Here is a 16,859-nt window from a genome sequence, read left to right on the forward strand (position 1 = left end):
ACTCTCTTAAGTATCTAAGTGAAGCAAGTCAGAAAGACAGATACCATAGGACGTTGCTTATACGCAAAATCTAACACACGACTCAGGTCAATTTCTCGACGAAATGGATACAGACTCAGACACAGAGAACAGGCTTGTGGCTGCCAGGGGTGGGGGTGGGGAGGGACGGGTTGTTGGTTTGGGTTAGCAGGTGCAGAAGTGGTATACAGAGAATGGGCAAACCACCAGGTCCTACTATAGAGCACGGGACTGTATTCAACATCCTGGGATAAACCATCACGGAAAGGAATATGAAAAAGAATCCCTGTGCAGGACAGCAGCGAGTAACACAACACTGGAAATCAACATTACGTCAATAAAACAAACTAAAAAATAACAGATCATAATAAATTGGTGTAGGTTCTTGAGTCAGCTTCTGGTAATCGGCAACTGCATATTTTGTAGGAAGTATAACAGAATATGGCATTATAGTTTTATAAATTACCACGTACTTAAGACAATACACACATTTTTAACAGTAATTTCAAGCTTATTCCAGCTATAACATAGGTTACTCTGACTTTAAGGCAGCATCACAGGGCATATGTCTGAGTCCATTCTCAAGACATTCTGTTGTACTTATCTCTGCTTTAAAGACCCCTGAAGCCTCTGGCACTAGGGGGTCATTTGGGCCTGGATCACATAGCCGTGAACAAATGGATAGAAGAACCTTAGAAACACTGTGATTGCAGGAAAGTGAAACTGTTCGTTGCTCAGTGGTGGCTGACTCTGTGTGACCCCATGGACTGTAGGCTGTCCATGGGACTCTCTAGACAAGAATACTGAAGTGGGTAGTCATTCCTCTCTCCAGGGGATCTTCCTGACCCAGGGATCGAACCCAGCTCTCCAGCATCTCCTGCACTGGCAGGCAGATTCTTTAGCATCTGAGCACCAAAGAAGCCCTATATAAAGCTGTCATTACTGTTTATATTCGGATGATAAATTCTTGTAGTAAATGCAACCTTAGATGGTTTGAAGGGACAGTCTGTAGGAAAATTGATTGTTAAAAAGAATACACCACCTTGACACGGGCTGTCACTGGGTCCCGTGATTGTGGCATGCCAGTGAGACATACCACCCCAGCTGGACCTGCAGAACCTTGTGCTGGTGGGAACAAGACAGTGCTTCATCGCTTTACTATGATGTGCAAACAGCCACAAGATGCCTGAATTTCTCAGTGACACTGATCCATGTTGGAAAATGTGAGCACTGCTTATTTTTCATACAATTATGAACAGAATATTTGGAACCTAAGCATATTTTGGCAATTTTCTTTTAAAAGCTATCAAAGGGTACATACGCAACACTGTGAAACACTGAGTTCTTTTGATTAAAGAATTTCTAAAATAATATTGAAGTAAAAATTATTTAGCACATCTTTACTAAAGGTAATATACAAACACTTCAGTTTTTAAAGTCGACCTTCTAATTATTTCTATTTGCACCAATAAAATATTTGGGTTATCTGATGTGAACAGACAGCTCATTGGAAAAGTCCCTGATGCTGGGAAAGATTGAGGGCAAAAGGAGAAGAGGGCCTCAGAGGATGAAATGGCTGGATGGCATCACTGATGCAATGAACACGAATTTGGGCAAACTCTGGGAGATGGGCACAGAGAGGCCTGGCACGTTGCAGTCCATGGGGTTGCAAAGGGTCAGACACAACTGGACGACCTAACAACAACAGTATAAACCTATATTCTACACAAACATAAATATATATAAATAGGTATTTAGCCCATTATCGGAGAAGGCGATGGCACCCCACTCCAGTACTCTTGCCTGGAAAATCTCATGGGCAGAGGAGCCTGGTGGGCTGCAGTCCATGGGGTCCCGAAGAGTCGGACACGACTGAGCGACTTCACTTTGACTTTTCACTTTCATGCATTGGAGAAGGAAATGACAACCCACCCCAGTGTTCTTGCCTGGAGAATCCCAGGGACGTGGGAGCCTGGTGGTCTGCCATCTATGGGGTCGCACAGAGTCGGACATGACTAAGCAACTTAGCAGCAGCAGTAGCAGCCCTTATATGTATAAAATAAATGTATAACTCATTTATGTGTATAAAATACATGTATATGTATCCAATATATGTATAAAAGCCATTTTCAGGAGAAAAATATAGTATGAGTTTCTCAAATCATCTTAAGTAAAATTTTAAAGTCTAGACTGTTACTTTTCAGAAATAAACTGAGAGAATAAGAGGTAAAAACCTCCCCATAAAAATCTAGGGAGTTCCCTGGGGGTCTAGTGGTTAGGACTCAGAGCTTTTACCACTGTGGCCCCAGGTTCAATACCTGGTCAGGAAACTAAGATCCCACAAGCTGAGAGGCAAAAAAAAAAAAAAAAAAAAAGGTTAAAAATCTAAGGAGAAACACCTCCCTGCGCCGCTAAATAAAAGCCTGTGGAGGAGACATGGAGTCGGGGGGCAGGCAGGATGGACCTGGAGTGGGAGACGCCAGTGTGCCTGGAAACGCCGTCCTCTGAAGGAACCCAGACCGAAGCGTGGTGGCTGCCCTGCGGCGCCGGGGCGGGCGCGCGCTCGGAAAGACAGGGCCTGACCCAGTCGGGGAGAGCCGCTCTGACGCCGCCCTTCCCGCCCGCATCCCGGGGGACGCACCGCCATCTAGCGGCCGCGGGCAGACTCCTGCCCCCGGGTTCTCCCGGGGCCTCGGCGCCTTGCTCTGCAGGAGGAGCCACGGCCAGGCGGTGCGGGAGGGTTGAGGTCACAACACTGGAAGGAAAATGAAGTTGGAATTAGCCCTCCGGAGATTTCGCTTCTGAAAAACAGCCATCCAAACCGCCCAGCACCTATAAAAAATGTTCCGGAAATGATAAAATGCTCCTGATTTAAACATTTATTTCTGCTGGTTTGCGTCCTTTCATGTTTAGAGTACATGGAGAAAAGCCTTTTTGTCCACGTAGCTTAACAGGTAGTATTTCCTAGCTTTTCCCTGGGAATTTAAAATACATGGTCACGGTCATGTTGATAACTCATACCGAAGCACTTTCCAAACCAGTGTAAAACTCTGCACATTGCAAATAGTATAAAAAGAAAAAAATGTGTATATCAGAACTGCTTTTTCCAATTTCAAACCCATGAAGTTTAAGGTCATCTAAGATGGCCACTGATGCTGAAGCTGAAACTCCAGTACTTTGGTGAAGAGTTGACTCATTGGAAAAGACCCTGATGTTGGGAGGGATTGGGGGCAGGAGGAGAAGGGGACGACAGAGGATGAGATGGCTGGATGGCATCACCGACTAGATGGACATGAGTTCGGGTAAACTCCGGGAGCTGAGGATGGACAGGGAGGCCTGGCATGCTGTGATTCATAGGGTTGCAAAGAGTCGGACACAACTGAGCAACTGAACTGAACTGAACTGAAGATGGCAACCTGATGTGAAGAACTGACTCGTTTGAAAAGACCCTGATGCTAGGGAAGATTGAAGGCAGGAGGAGAAGGGGACGACAGAGGATGAGATGGTTAGATGGCATAACTGACTCAATGGCCATGAGTTTGAGTAAACTCTGGGAGTTGGTGATGGACATGGAGGTTGGCGTGCTGCAGTCAATGGGGTTGCAGAGAGTTAGACACGACTAAGCGACTGAACTGAATTGAAGATTGATGAAAGGGTTTCAAACAGAATAGTACTTTTTTAACATTTAAAAAATTCTCAAATCTTTAACACAGTTAAAGCGTTAACATTAGATATGTATATTGCTGTCTATAAATATTTATATGAAGGCAGAGAGATGGCAAAGAAATCACAACACTTTAATGATTACTTTAAATATCCTTTAAAATATAGCTTCTTCTTTTTTCTTTCTACTTGTTTTTTTTTTTTTTTTTTAGTTTATTTTGGCTGTTCTGTGCTGCATGGGGGATCCTAATTCCCCAACCAGGGATCAAACCTGGACCCCTGCAGTGGAAGCACAGCATCCTAACTACTGGACGGTCAGAGAAGTCCCTCTTATTTTTATTAATTTTTTAAATTTTTACTGGACTATATCAGGCCTTAGGAGAAATTGAACCAATTTTCAAACATTTACTAATACATTTTTACTTACAGCAATAGTTTTTGTAACGGTGATAGGGAAGAATCATTACTTGTCTTACTAATTATATAATATCAGTTCTGTCAATGACTTTTGGGATGAAAGAAACCTAATACTGTTTTCCAAAGCTGTCAGTGGTCTCATTTGCTTTCTCTAAAAACTTCTGTGGGTGTTCACTACTGGGGAACTTCTTTCATGTATACGGTTAGCAAGGGCCTGATGTGTTTATACACAATGTGTGTAGTTTATCTCCCTTTCCTAAAAAATTATTCTCACAAGTAAACCACTGACTTTGTTTTTTAAAAACAAGGGCAACTGCCTTTTCTACCAATGGCAGCTGAGCAGGACCCTCGGGTTTCTGGGGTTGGCTGACCCGAGTTCCAGGTACACACTGTCTCTGGTTCACTTCCCCTTCTGAGAGGCGTGAAGGCAGGAGGACAATTCATTACAGATGATGAAGCGAATTCAGATTAGACAAAAACACTACCACCACACACCCCCACCTTCCTACATGTGATTCTTTTACATTTAAATATGTTTAGCAATATCTCTTGTGCATTTAAAACAATACTTCAACTTTTCCCAGGAAACTTGAAAATTCATTTTTGTGTTGTTGACATTGAAATTTCAAGCATACGTCTGCCTATGAGAAAAGTCAAATCGACAAGCACTTAGTAAACTGTGCTGTCTCAGTACTGAAATCACAAAGTATTTTTTTTTCATTTGTTTATTCTTCTCCCAACACTTTTGTATGTTCCTATCACTTTCTCTCTTTAAAAGACAAATACGACCACTGGTATTTTGAAATTGCTAAGTAAAACTTGTTCAATGTTAGATTTTCATGAATATTGAATCCAAGGTTATTAAGATCTGGAACAGACACATTGCAGCTAATAAAGTCAGATGAAAATCAGAGAGCTGTTGAAAGAAGAGATCATTGACTGGAGGTGGTGACCAAGAAGCTTATTTTCTAATAAGCAGGAGGTATTTTGAATGCCCCAGTTCTGCCAACCTGAGGACTGATTCGATTTTACTAATATGTCAAAGGGATGCTCTCCACCAGCACAGAACAGGCAGCCTTCAGTTCTGTAGCAACAATGACAATCACAGCCAGCAACCAGCCCTGCTGGCCTAAGCGTCACCCAAGGGCTTCCTCAGCAAGCCGCAGGCAGCAGCCCGACTGATGGGAGCAGGGCTGACTCTGCCCCCAGGATGGCCCCGCCAGAACCATCTTCTCAGGTAAAAGGAAGCCAGGTGCCCCTGCCCTCTCCTCGCTTCCACTCGCAGGGGCAGCCCTGGACGGTGGTGGGCACGTCATACCCTCACGAGGAAATGGTTGACAGTATAACCCAGCCAGCTGATTGATATGCCAATGTGCTTTTAGACTCAAAATATAACCCACGGGGATGGCAGAAGCCCTAGGTATTGTCAGACGATTATGTTGAAACAGAGCTGTGTGAATTCTAAAAAACTTGGCTGGCGCTCAGCTCCGTCGCTAGCTATGGACAAAACACAACCCAGACAAGCCATTAAAAACACATAAATGTAATGGTTTTGGTACTCATCTTGCATGCTTAGTTAAGAGTGAAAATTCAGCAGACCTCTCAGCAATACAAACTCCCTGCCACATTTCTGATGGCAGAGGAAGTCCATTTTAGTTTGCATGTCGCCCAAGAAGAAGATTAAAATCCCAATTTTCCCCTCATCAAATTTAGATTGTGTATGTTATCAAGCAGTGTAATTTTGCTTTCTTTTATATTTCGGAGAACGTGAGAGCCAGCACCCACACAGAGACCCAGCCCGGTCGTGGCCCCAGTCTTGAGGCCCACTCTTAGAGGGAGGGGTTGGGAGCCCGGCTCACAGGCTAGCCCCCTTCAGAAGTTTGCCCTGAGGATCCACAGTGAGGGTTAAGAAGCCCCTCCGAGCGTCTCTGGTTTAAGCGGGGTCTCAGGGACGGGCAGCTTCTTCAGATTTTTAGGAAGAGATGCCTGTTTCTTGACTAGGCCCTGTCCCTTGTGGCTCCCCTGGGTCCTGACACTCACAACGGTTCACATTTCTTCTGTGAGGGGCCAGATATCAGATATTTCAGGCTTTACAGGTCATGTGGTCTCTGTCACAGCTACTCATTTCTGCCCTCCTGGAATGCAAGCAGCCACAGATCAGAGCCCCCGAGCGAGGCGGCTGGGACCCCCAAACCTCTGAAGTGGGCTAGCCTGTGAGCCAGGTGAATCTGCTCTTACGAGGGTGGCTGGTGAGCTGGGCGTGGCTGAAGGGCCCTCGCATTCCCCCTTGGTCAGGATAGTCCATCCCAGTGCGTCAGGCCTTGAATCAGCCACGTGTCTTGACTTTTGTTTTGGAAAACATGGTCCCAGAATTACAGAACCAAGGGTTTCCACAGTCGTCGTCATCTTTGAATTTTTTTTCCGTAAGTAAAACTTGAATATCCTATATACTCTTGGCAGTAAGGAAAACATGGAACACTTATTTGGATAGAGAAATGGAAATTCTTACCTTTAAAAATTGTCTACACGTACAGCGTCTCTTTATCTCTCTCTCTTTTTTGCTTGGTTTACATTCCAACTCTGTAGATATGTTAGGTTGAAAATCTAGATTCAAGAATGAGACACCGAAATCAGTAATGGCAAAGGGACACCTTCCTGTCTGATCACATCAGGATCGCTGATGCCAGGGAGGACCTCACTGCTCTGAGTCCCTTTAGCAGATTTGCTGAGGTCACAAAACACAATGGTGGAGTTTTAGAAACACTCACGTGTTTGTCTTTGAAAGCAAAGCTGTGTTTGAACAACTCCCTTCATGTGAGAAATTTCAGTTCAAATGCCCAAGATGCAGACCTTCTAAGACCATCCCTACAGAAGCAGGCCTGTGAGCCTGCCTAGCTCAGCGCCCTTCAGCCCTTGCTGAAGAAGCTGTTCTGGAAGCACCCTCATCGTCACCTTCTCTCCTGTATGTCCTTTCTTTGCTCCTTCCAGCCTCTCAGTCTTCCTGGGAATTTGATTATGGATTCTGCCAGTCTTTTACACTCTGACTCATACTCATTTCTGATTCATACTGAAAATCATCAGAGCTGATAAGTAACAGTTTAAATATCATGTCGAAAGGAGGACATTGAAGGAAAAAATGTACAACATCTTGAGCAAAAAAAAAAAACCATTATTTTTTCTTGAATTTTCACAGGGTATCAATCTTAAGTATTTAATAGATAGATGGCATACATATAAATGTAGACATATGCATATATTTGTAATTAGATTCTGTAATGTGTGTACTTAAGACAAACGTATTTGCTCTCCTTATCTGTGTCCTATTTTATCTTTTAGTTGGAGGCTGTTTAATAATAAGAAAAGTAAACAAATAAAAAAGCGAATAAATAAAGTGTTTTTCAGGGTCAGCTATTTTTCTCATCTTAGTGCATGCAGTACTGTACATTTGGTAGTACTTATTTAATGCTTCTAATTAAGTGGAATGCTTTTGCTAATTCTGAATCTTCATTTACTGTAATTGTGGGCCTAAACACTCCCAGTAGGATTCCTTCCGAGATGGTTTTAAATTCACTGTGATTGTGCACATGGGTGGCTGCAGGAATAACCTGTTTAATTCCTCAGCCGTGCAGGCTCGGCACAAAGTTGAGCCATTTCCATAAGCGCGCCTTCTCTCTCTGGAGGCAGTTCTTTGACACATCAAATGAACGCTCTCTTTCCCCAGTAAACACGAAACACTTGCACTTCAGTCCCCGCGTCGCTGTACGTCTATGCGGAAACTTCTGCGGAGACCCACTAGCGTTGCTCTGGTCGCATCCCTCTTACCGCCAGAGGTGAGAAGGAAGCGAGCTGTCTGACCTTCCTGGTGCCCTGCGCCCCCTGGCGGGGAAGTGTGCTGGTCCCCCAAGTGTTTCTCCAGGACCCACAGTCACTTCCTCTTTACACAACTCCTGAGGCTCTGCCAATCCAGAGCTAAAGATACTTCGTAATTAAAAAGTTAATTTTCAATAAAGTTTTGTGACCCATTTTGCAATTCTCCTCTAGCTTTGGAGAGTTCTCGGTCTACGAGTTGACCAACCACTCTCTACTGGGCGGGAAAGAACTCCTTAGTAGGAGTGATCCAGCCTGTGAGCCGGCCAAGCTCAACCTGGTGTGAGAAAGATTTCCTCTATGCAGGACACTGATTAGAAAGAAGTAGAGACAGTCAAGCAGAGAAGTTCTGGGACAGATAGGTAAGTGACACTCAAGAAATAGCACAGGGTCGGCAATTCCTGCAAGCTGGGAAATTTCCCTGGGAGATACCAGGGATGACCCCTCAAAAACCAGGAGAGCTTTGAAAAAAGAGTGAGAGGGAAGGAAAAAGCGGGTAATGGCCCGCAGAAGCATGAAAAACAAAGACTCCTCATAAATGGACCCCCATTCAAGAGAAACAGAACATATAAGTAAATAAATAGGAGATATTTGCAGAAGAACGCCCGAAAGGCCATAAACTAAAATAATAGACATGCTTGTCCCTTGCTGTTAAGTTTATGGGTGGTTTCTAGTTCTTCATTTGCTTCTGTGCTTTCTCCATTTTCAACAACAGATGCATTCATTTGATGTTTTTGTAAGAAAAGATGTGTAAGTAATGTAAAATTCCAGTATTTAAAACAAATATTTAAAACAAGTACTGGTAACAAAAACAGCAAAAAACATAAGGCGTTAAAAAGAAAATACACAACTCCAAATTTAATCTATTTTATGTAAATGTCACATAATTAGTATACAAGTCAGTGGACTGGAAGGTGGTTCAATAGCTATTTTGAATCCAATTGGTTATCTTTGTGAAAAAAGTTAAATCCTTGCCTTGCATCATCCTCTAAAATAATGTCCTTGCAGATTAAAAATTAAGGCTGAGAAATAACATTATGCAGGAGAAAAGGAAATATCTGATGCACAGATAAATATGGAAAAGTTTTAAATGCATAATGGGGAAGGGAGTATAAAAGCAAATAAGATAGGCCCCCATAGCGCAGTCAATTTAAAATCCTTGTCTTCAAGCATAAATAAAATGTGAAGTTTACCAAGGGCCTGTTGTATGTGCTCAGTCGTGTCTGACTCTTTGTGACCCCATAGACTGTAGCCTATGAGGCTCCCCCCATAGTGTAGTCAATTTAAAATCCTTGTCTTCAAGCATAAATAAAATGTGAAGTTTACCAAGGGCCTGTTGTATGTGCTCAGTCGTGTCTGACTCTTTGTGACCCCGTAGACTGTAGCCTACGAGGCTCCTCTGTCCATGGGATTCTCCAGGCAGGAGTACTGGAGTGGGCTGCCATATCCTCCTCCATCTTCCTGACCCAGGGGCTGAACCTGTGTCTCTTGAGTCTCCTGCATTGGCAGGTAGATTCTTTAGCACCGGCACCACCTGGGAAGAAATTAGGGAATAGATACAAATTTTAGTCTATATGATAGATGAAAGGTTACTATTTACATTTTTGAAAACCAATCATCAGGATAAGAATAAATAGCAAAATGAGTAACAGACACTGAGACAATCAGAAGGATGTGATAAAAGAGATGTGTGTATGTGTTCTCCATCGTTCCCCATCTTTGTCTCAGTCCCAGCGGTACAGGTAACCATAAGCATTTCTCACTTCCGGGTTATCTGATGCCCAGTCCTGCAGTCTCCTCCCCTTAGATGGATGTAGCTCCTTCTGTAGCAGGAGCTGAAGAGGATGAGTCTATAGTTGTGCAAATTCAAGCCTTATTCTGTAGCGTCATAACTGAGCAACAGCTTAGCTATTTGCAAAATCCTTGGTTTGCTCTTTTTCCTTAATTTTCCTGAAAATATTGCTCTTTTAATTTTGCTCGAATGTTGCTTTGGAAAGTCTGCTGCTGCTGCTAAGTTGCTTCAGTCGTGTCCGACTCTGTGCGACCCCATAGACGGCAGTCCACCAGGCTCCCCCGTCCCTGGGATTCTCCAGGCAAGAACACTGGAGTGGGTTGCCATTTCCCTCTCAAATGCATGAAAGTGAAAAGTGAAAGTGAAGTCGCTCAGTCGTGTCCGACCCTCAGTGACCCCATGGACTGCAGCCTTCCAGGCTCCTCCATCCATGGGATTTTCCAGGCAAGAGTACTGGAGTGGGGTGCCATCGCCTTCTCCTTGGAAAGTGTAATGCCACTTGATTTCTCTTGCCCTTGAGGGGTGTTTGACTTTTCTGCTTTGACGTTCTAGGGAAAATTTTGTCTTAAAAATGCGATATTTTTTAATAGGATATGTCTCTAAGAACATCATCCCTGGGTCAGTTATGCCCAGTACCTGGTGGATCTGCCCATCTTTTGCTGATTTCTAGAATGTTCTTGTCTATTACAGCTGTACAGGTGACTCCTGCCCCATTGTTTGGTTCTTGTTCTTCAGTAGCTTCTCTTTCCCACTTCAGCTACTTCCTCTGACTTTTTGCTTTTTATTAATACTTCATTTTATTTTTTGTTTGCTTTTCTTTCTTTCTTCAATATCACTTACTACATTTTTATCTGAATTTGTTCTTTCTTATTATGTTGCCCTAAATTAGTCATCATATCTGAGACTAAATCACTAAATTTGCATTTTTAAAAAGTTCTTGAGTTCAATCAACAGTTTTTCCTTTATTCCCATTACTCATCCATTTTTGTTTTTAATGCTTCGTGTTTTAGTTCATTTTTGAAAAAATACAGCCTATTTAGGGGGGCTATTTAATTGAATTTGTGGTAATTGTGTGTGTATTTTTTTTTTCTTTTTGAAGGGAGGGAATTGGGAGAGGGGGCTTCAATCACCTGAGATGCTTTGATTTTCATTGTCTGGGTCCTTCTCATGGAGATTTGTTCAGCTGGGGAGAGACTATGATTGTTTCTGCGTGCGTTCGTGGACCAGGTTTCTGCCTTCGTGCTCAGGGTCCTGGCCTGTGAGCGAGTGTTGGAGGGCCGAGCGCAGCATGTTGGTCAGGCCCGTGCACCCTGTCTCTGGGTCCCGGAGTCCCCAGCTCCCCTCTCTCTGTTCTGCCACCTCCGCACCGCAGGGCAGCCCCTCAGCTCTGAGCCTCCCCACCCCCACCCCACCGCTGGGAGTCCTCTGCCCCTTTCCCTGGGGCTGGGTCTTCCAAGACTCTCCCTGTGTCGTTTCTTTCTCTAGATTCTCAGGGTGGATTTAGTTCATGTGTGTCGTCATGCTAAGTAGCTTCAATCATGTCTTTCTGCGACCCCGTAGACTGTAGCCTGCCAGGCTCCTCTGTCCATGGGACTCTCCAGGCAAGAACACTGGAGTGGGTTGCCGTTCCCTTCTGCAGGGGATCTTCCTGACCTGGGGATGGAACCCGAATGTCTCAAGTCTTCTGCATTGGCAGACAGGTTGTTTACCACTAGGTGTCAAGTGAATTCGGTCCTGTATTTTACTCTTTTGTGGTAGCCATCACACTTGACAACTGAATATTGTGAGTGTAGTTGGATGGCATCACTGACTCGATGACATGAGTCTGAGTGAACTCCAGGAGTTGGTGATGGACAGGGAGGCCTGACATGCTGAGATTCATGGGGTTGCAAAGAGTCAGACACAACTGAGCGACTGAACTGAACTGAACTGAGTTGGTATTTTAATGCCTGTCTTTTTTTCTAGTATGTAAGTTCCATGAGAATGGGACTCTGTTTTTCTCATCCCTGTCACCTCATTGCCCAAAACATGGTAACTGCTCATTCAACTTTGTGGAATGAATGAATGGTCAAATGAATGAGTACCTCTTAGCAGCTCTCAGAAAAGCGATCCTGGGAAAGTTAGTACAATCTCCATGAAGTTATTTTGGGATTAGGTAAAACAAGGCATTCAAAGTGATTCACTCTGCAGACACACAGAAGTCAGGAACACAGAATGCTATGGCAGTTGATTGTCCTGTCTTCAGCCCAGATTTCCTTTCTTCACTGTGCACATTTCAAACTAAATTTGAAAATGTGAATTGAGGTGGGAAGTGTACAGAGGACAGCAGACACACAAGCCAGTGGACACAACTTTGTCACACCCAGGGTCTCCTCCAGGAGTTCACGTGATTTCCTGAGCTCCAGTTCCCTGGAAATTGTAAGGTGCCCACTGCCGTGTCAGGATAGGCCTCCTGTCCCCAAACGGAGCCTCTGCGAGGTGGGCCCTGCTCTGGAGCCGCGCTCCCTGCAGATCTCCACAGCCTGTAAGAGACCGGCTCCTTGGCCACCCCTCGCTGCAGATGGAGCTCTTCTTGGCCTCTGCCTCCCGCCAATCACAGCCCTCCGGATTCCTGGTGATGACTGGACACGACCTTCCTCCTGGCCTTCTGGTTGACCTGCAAGCTGCTTCTGGTTCAGCTCCCCACCACATTCTCTCTAAAGGTCTGCTGGGTTATCCTCATCCTTCCCCAGGGCTCTAGGGGCTCACTCTTCAGAGGAACAACTCTCCCTGCTTATCTCGGAGGCCTCTGTCCCCCCTCCACCCCCCTCTTTCCCTCTATGCGTCACTCAGTGGGGACAAGTCAACTGTCTACCGCGTGTCACATCAAAGCAGAAAAGGCGTTTCCTCCTGTAAAGCGTTTCCTGCGTGTGCCTTACAGAGCCGCCTGTAGCATTTTGTTGCCCTGTTGTTATACAGTCATAAGGTTCTGTCTGTTCACTGGATAATTATATTACATTAATATGGTGTGAATAAATGAAAGCAGTAATTATGCTTTATCCTCTTCTATTTTGCAATTTCCAGTTTGCTTGTTTCAAGAATAAAAAGAAAATTGCCACATTTGAAACAATATTATTTCATTTCTAAACAAGGAACAACACAAGAAGCCCACCCGGGGTGACAGGTTACAACAGTTCACTCCTCTCCAGCTTCCTTTAGAAAAAGACTTCATTTTTGTATCACTTTGCCAACTTGTACATTGACCAACACTTGGGATGTTTTTAAAAATAAAGGAAGGAAGGCACCTCTCAATCAGAGGATAACGCTTTCTTCTGTTTTTATAACAAAGGACTGAGGCATTTTAAAGTGACTGGCCCCCAGGGTACCCTAACTTCCAGACCCAAAGATCCCCATTACTGTCTTGTGAACAGTTCCTTCCCTCTGATTCTATTCAGGAACACAGGCTCTCTCAATGACCCCCAGTGCTCTGGCCTGTCCACCTTTGAGTGTAGATGTGGGTATAAACAGAGAAGGCAATGGCACCCCACTCCAGTACTCTTGCCTGGAAAATCCCATGGATGGAGGAGCCTGGTGGGCTGCAGTCCATGGGGTTGCTAAGAGTTGGACACAACTGAGCAACTTCACTTTCACTTTTCACTTTCATGCATTGGAGAAGGAAATGGCAACCCACTCCAGTGTTCTTGTCTGGAGAATCCCAGGGACGGGGGAGCCTGGTGGGCTGCCGTCTATGGGGTCGCACAGGGTCGGACACGACTGAAGTGACTTAGCAGTGGGTATAAAATGGCTAAAACCAATTTTGATGGCTGTTTTGTACACATAGTAGGTGTTCAGTGAATACTCACGGACCAGATCTAAAGGCACGTGTAAATTTCTAACGGAAATGTTCCCCTAATTCTAGGTGACCCCAACCAGTGTCAAAATATCTTGAGTTTGAAAATGTATTCTGAAATTTAGCTGAATCTATTATGTATTCGCATGTGTTTTCAACTTAAACATTAACAAAAAATTTTTTTAATAATGGTAGTGAAAATATTATATGGTTTGTTTGAAGAAGTTTGTTCTTTTCCAGAAACAGCATTGATCAATTTTTATATTATGAGTAGTTTATTCGTGTGTGTGTGTGTGTGTGTGTGTGTTAGTCACTCAGTCATGTCCGACTCTTTGTGACCCCATGGACTGTAACCCGCCAGGCTTCTCTGTCCATGGAATTCTCCAGGCAAGAATACTGGAGTGAGTTGTCATGCCCTTCTCCAGGGGATCTTCTTGACTCAGAGATCGAACCTGAGTCTCCCACACTGCAGACAGATTCTTTACCATCTGAGCCACCGGGGAAGCCCCTAGTTTATTCATAAAACCAAATCAACAAGAGCATCTTTATGACATAAATAAGAAGAAATGTCCCACTTAGTCACAGTAGAATAATGAAACTCCAGTCCAATTCTCGACACTTACCGCGACATCTGTGTTTACTGTAATGAAATTCTCATTCGCATACAGGTAAGGCATCGCGTGAATCATAAGCCAGAGGATGTGCGCAGTCTGAGCTCAAGGCACACTCAGGGACGGTGCAGCGTCGACATCAGAGAATGTAGCAAGTGGCATTTCCCTGTGGAAAATCTTGGGTTCAGTGCCAGTTAAGCACTTTCATCCATTTTTCTCAATGATAGGATAGAAAGCATGTTCATTAAGTGAACAAGGAAACCAAGCTGGGAGCAGCAGATAACACCATAGAGAATGGGGACTGATTTGATCATGACCATGAAATTTAACTAAATGGTCAGAAGGAGACTGAGAGTCTGCAGAGGGGAGAGAGGCCAGGCTACCCGACTTAGGTGGCCAGTGGGGCAGGGACGTTTACAAGTGCAGGCCCTCATCTTTCTGCTTTTACCTGGAGGCTCTGCAAACACACGGAGCCCAGCCATCACCTACACTAACGCAGTCAGGAGCATGGGCAAGCCAGGAGACCTCCAGGTACCTCCCACCTGCCAGCCGGGTGCCCCCCAGGTGATCCTTACTCATGTCTCTGTTTTGCAAGCCTCCGTTTTAGGAACTTACATGATGGATTTGGATTTTGACAGAAAAGGGCTTAGACTACATGCTGAAAAGGACACCACAAAGTAGTTGGGGAATTAAAAAAAAAAAAAAGAAACGGATTACAAGTTCCTAGAAATTGCAAAATTCACACAGAACAAGCTGTCCAGTGAAAGTCACTCAGTCGTGTCCAACTCTGTGTGACCCATGGAATTCTCCAGGCCAGAATACTGCAGTGAGTAGCCATTCCCTTCTCCAGGTCATCTTCCCAACCCAGAGATCAAACCCAGGTCTTCCACACTGCAGGCAGATTCTTCACCAGTTGAGCTACAAGGAAAGCCCAAGAATACTGGAGTGGGTAGCCTATCCCTTCTCCAGGGGATCTTCCCAACCCCGGAATCGAACCAGGGTCTCCTGCATAGCAGGTGGATTCTTTACCAACTGAGCTACCAGGGAAGCCCACTAATATGAGGGAAGTCCAACCAAATGTTAATTACGTACGTTTCCGACTATCATGTTCATAACTTTAAAAGTTGAGATTCATCACAATATTTTGCCCATGTCTCACCAGTTTTGCTCTATTCATGTTGTTACTATTTTTACTATTGATATTTCACTTTTTGGTCAGAAGAAGGTGATGATTGTTCTCCACTGTTTACATATTACAGGGATGCAGAGAGGCTCTTAAACTAATTCGGCCGTGTCACCAGGGGCAAAACCATCCTTCCTCAGGGACATGACTGCTGCGCCTCTAGGCTGCCTAGCTGTTCAAACTGTCCGTGCCACCCCTCCGAAGAGGGGACACACGGGACTTAAGCCTGAAAGGGCTTCAGTAGAGAGCAGCAGAAACGATTAAAGACTCGGAAAATAGCACCTATGAAGGAAGATTAAAGGATCTGTGATTATTTAGCCGGGAGAAGAGCAGCAGACCTAATAACCATCTTCAGGATGCTGAAGGGTTATTATATAGAGGCCGGGGACCAGCTGTCCCCTCTCACACTGAGGACAGAGAAAGAGGAAATGGGCTTACGCTTCAATAGGGAGGATTTAGATGAGATATAAAGAGCTTCCTTCCAGTGAGGGCCGTCAGCAAAGAGACCAGTTACCAGTGAAGATGCTCCTTACCCTGGGGGAGGGGGGGTTTCTTCCCTAAAGGAGAAGGGCTGGTTGTGGGGCGATGAGGGGAGAGGGGGCATGGGGGGAGGGTTCCAGGAAGAGATGACAACCACAGAAGCTTTAGTTTTGAAAGATACTATAACATCGTATAAAACTGAGGCTACGCTCGTGCGTGCAATGTCTCCAGGGCTGTACTTCCATTTCCACTGATTATTGTCTCAGTTCTTTGAAAGATGCTGTGCAAGTGTGTCTGTATAAAGGTCAAGAATTTCAAAGGACAGTTCAATGAAGAGGGTGCGCTTGCTGGAAGTGACAAGAGTCAGCTGGCTGCTATTTATTCTCTATTTTCATAGATTATTGTAGCAGCAGCATCAAAAGAATGGAAAGCTGTTTTGAAGAATAGAAAAATTGGAATCAACTCTCTAGGCTCGAGTTCTTTTCAGTGGAAATCATCTTTGATGTTTTAAAAAATAATGTGGTCAGTAGGTCAGTAGGTGTTTTTGTTTGCTGACTGGGGAGGAATAGAGGGGAAGAAGGTAAAGAGGGGAGTGATTTTTTTTCTTAAACATTTGAATTTCTACCCTATTTCTACACTCAGAAGCATCTCTCACCTAACTGTCTGGAGGATGGTGGACGGAGCGGGTGGTGGGTGGTGGGGGTGGTGGATGGCGGGGTGGGAGGTGTGGATGGAGGGGGTGGTGGGTGGTGGGGGTGGTGGATGGCGGGGTGGGTGGTGTGGATGGAGGGGGTGGTGGGTGGTGGGGGTGGTGGATGGCAGGGGTGGTGTGAATGAACAGAGCTCTACTCTGTGTGCAGGACTCTGTCTGGATCAGACATCACATCCTGAACCTTGGTTTTATTAACATCCTGTATTGTTACTAATTGAATGACATTCAACTGTTCTATAAGAATCAAGTTCATTGCATTGTTGTTGCTGAACTCTTTATTTTGGAAA

At 44.6% G+C, this 16,859-nt stretch overlaps 1 pseudogene; it reads right to left on the reverse strand.

The window, feature by feature from the left end:
• Window positions 1-572: 572 nt before the first annotated feature.
• Window positions 573-1,120, reverse strand: LOC133237365 (ubiquitin-conjugating enzyme E2 D3-like; annotated as a pseudogene).
• Window positions 1,121-16,859: the final 15,739 nt, after the last annotated feature.

The sequence above is a fragment of the Bos javanicus genome, chromosome 24, assembly GCF_032452875.1.
Source record: "Bos javanicus breed banteng chromosome 24, ARS-OSU_banteng_1.0, whole genome shotgun sequence".
Taxonomy (NCBI): domain Eukaryota; kingdom Metazoa; phylum Chordata; class Mammalia; order Artiodactyla; family Bovidae; genus Bos; species Bos javanicus.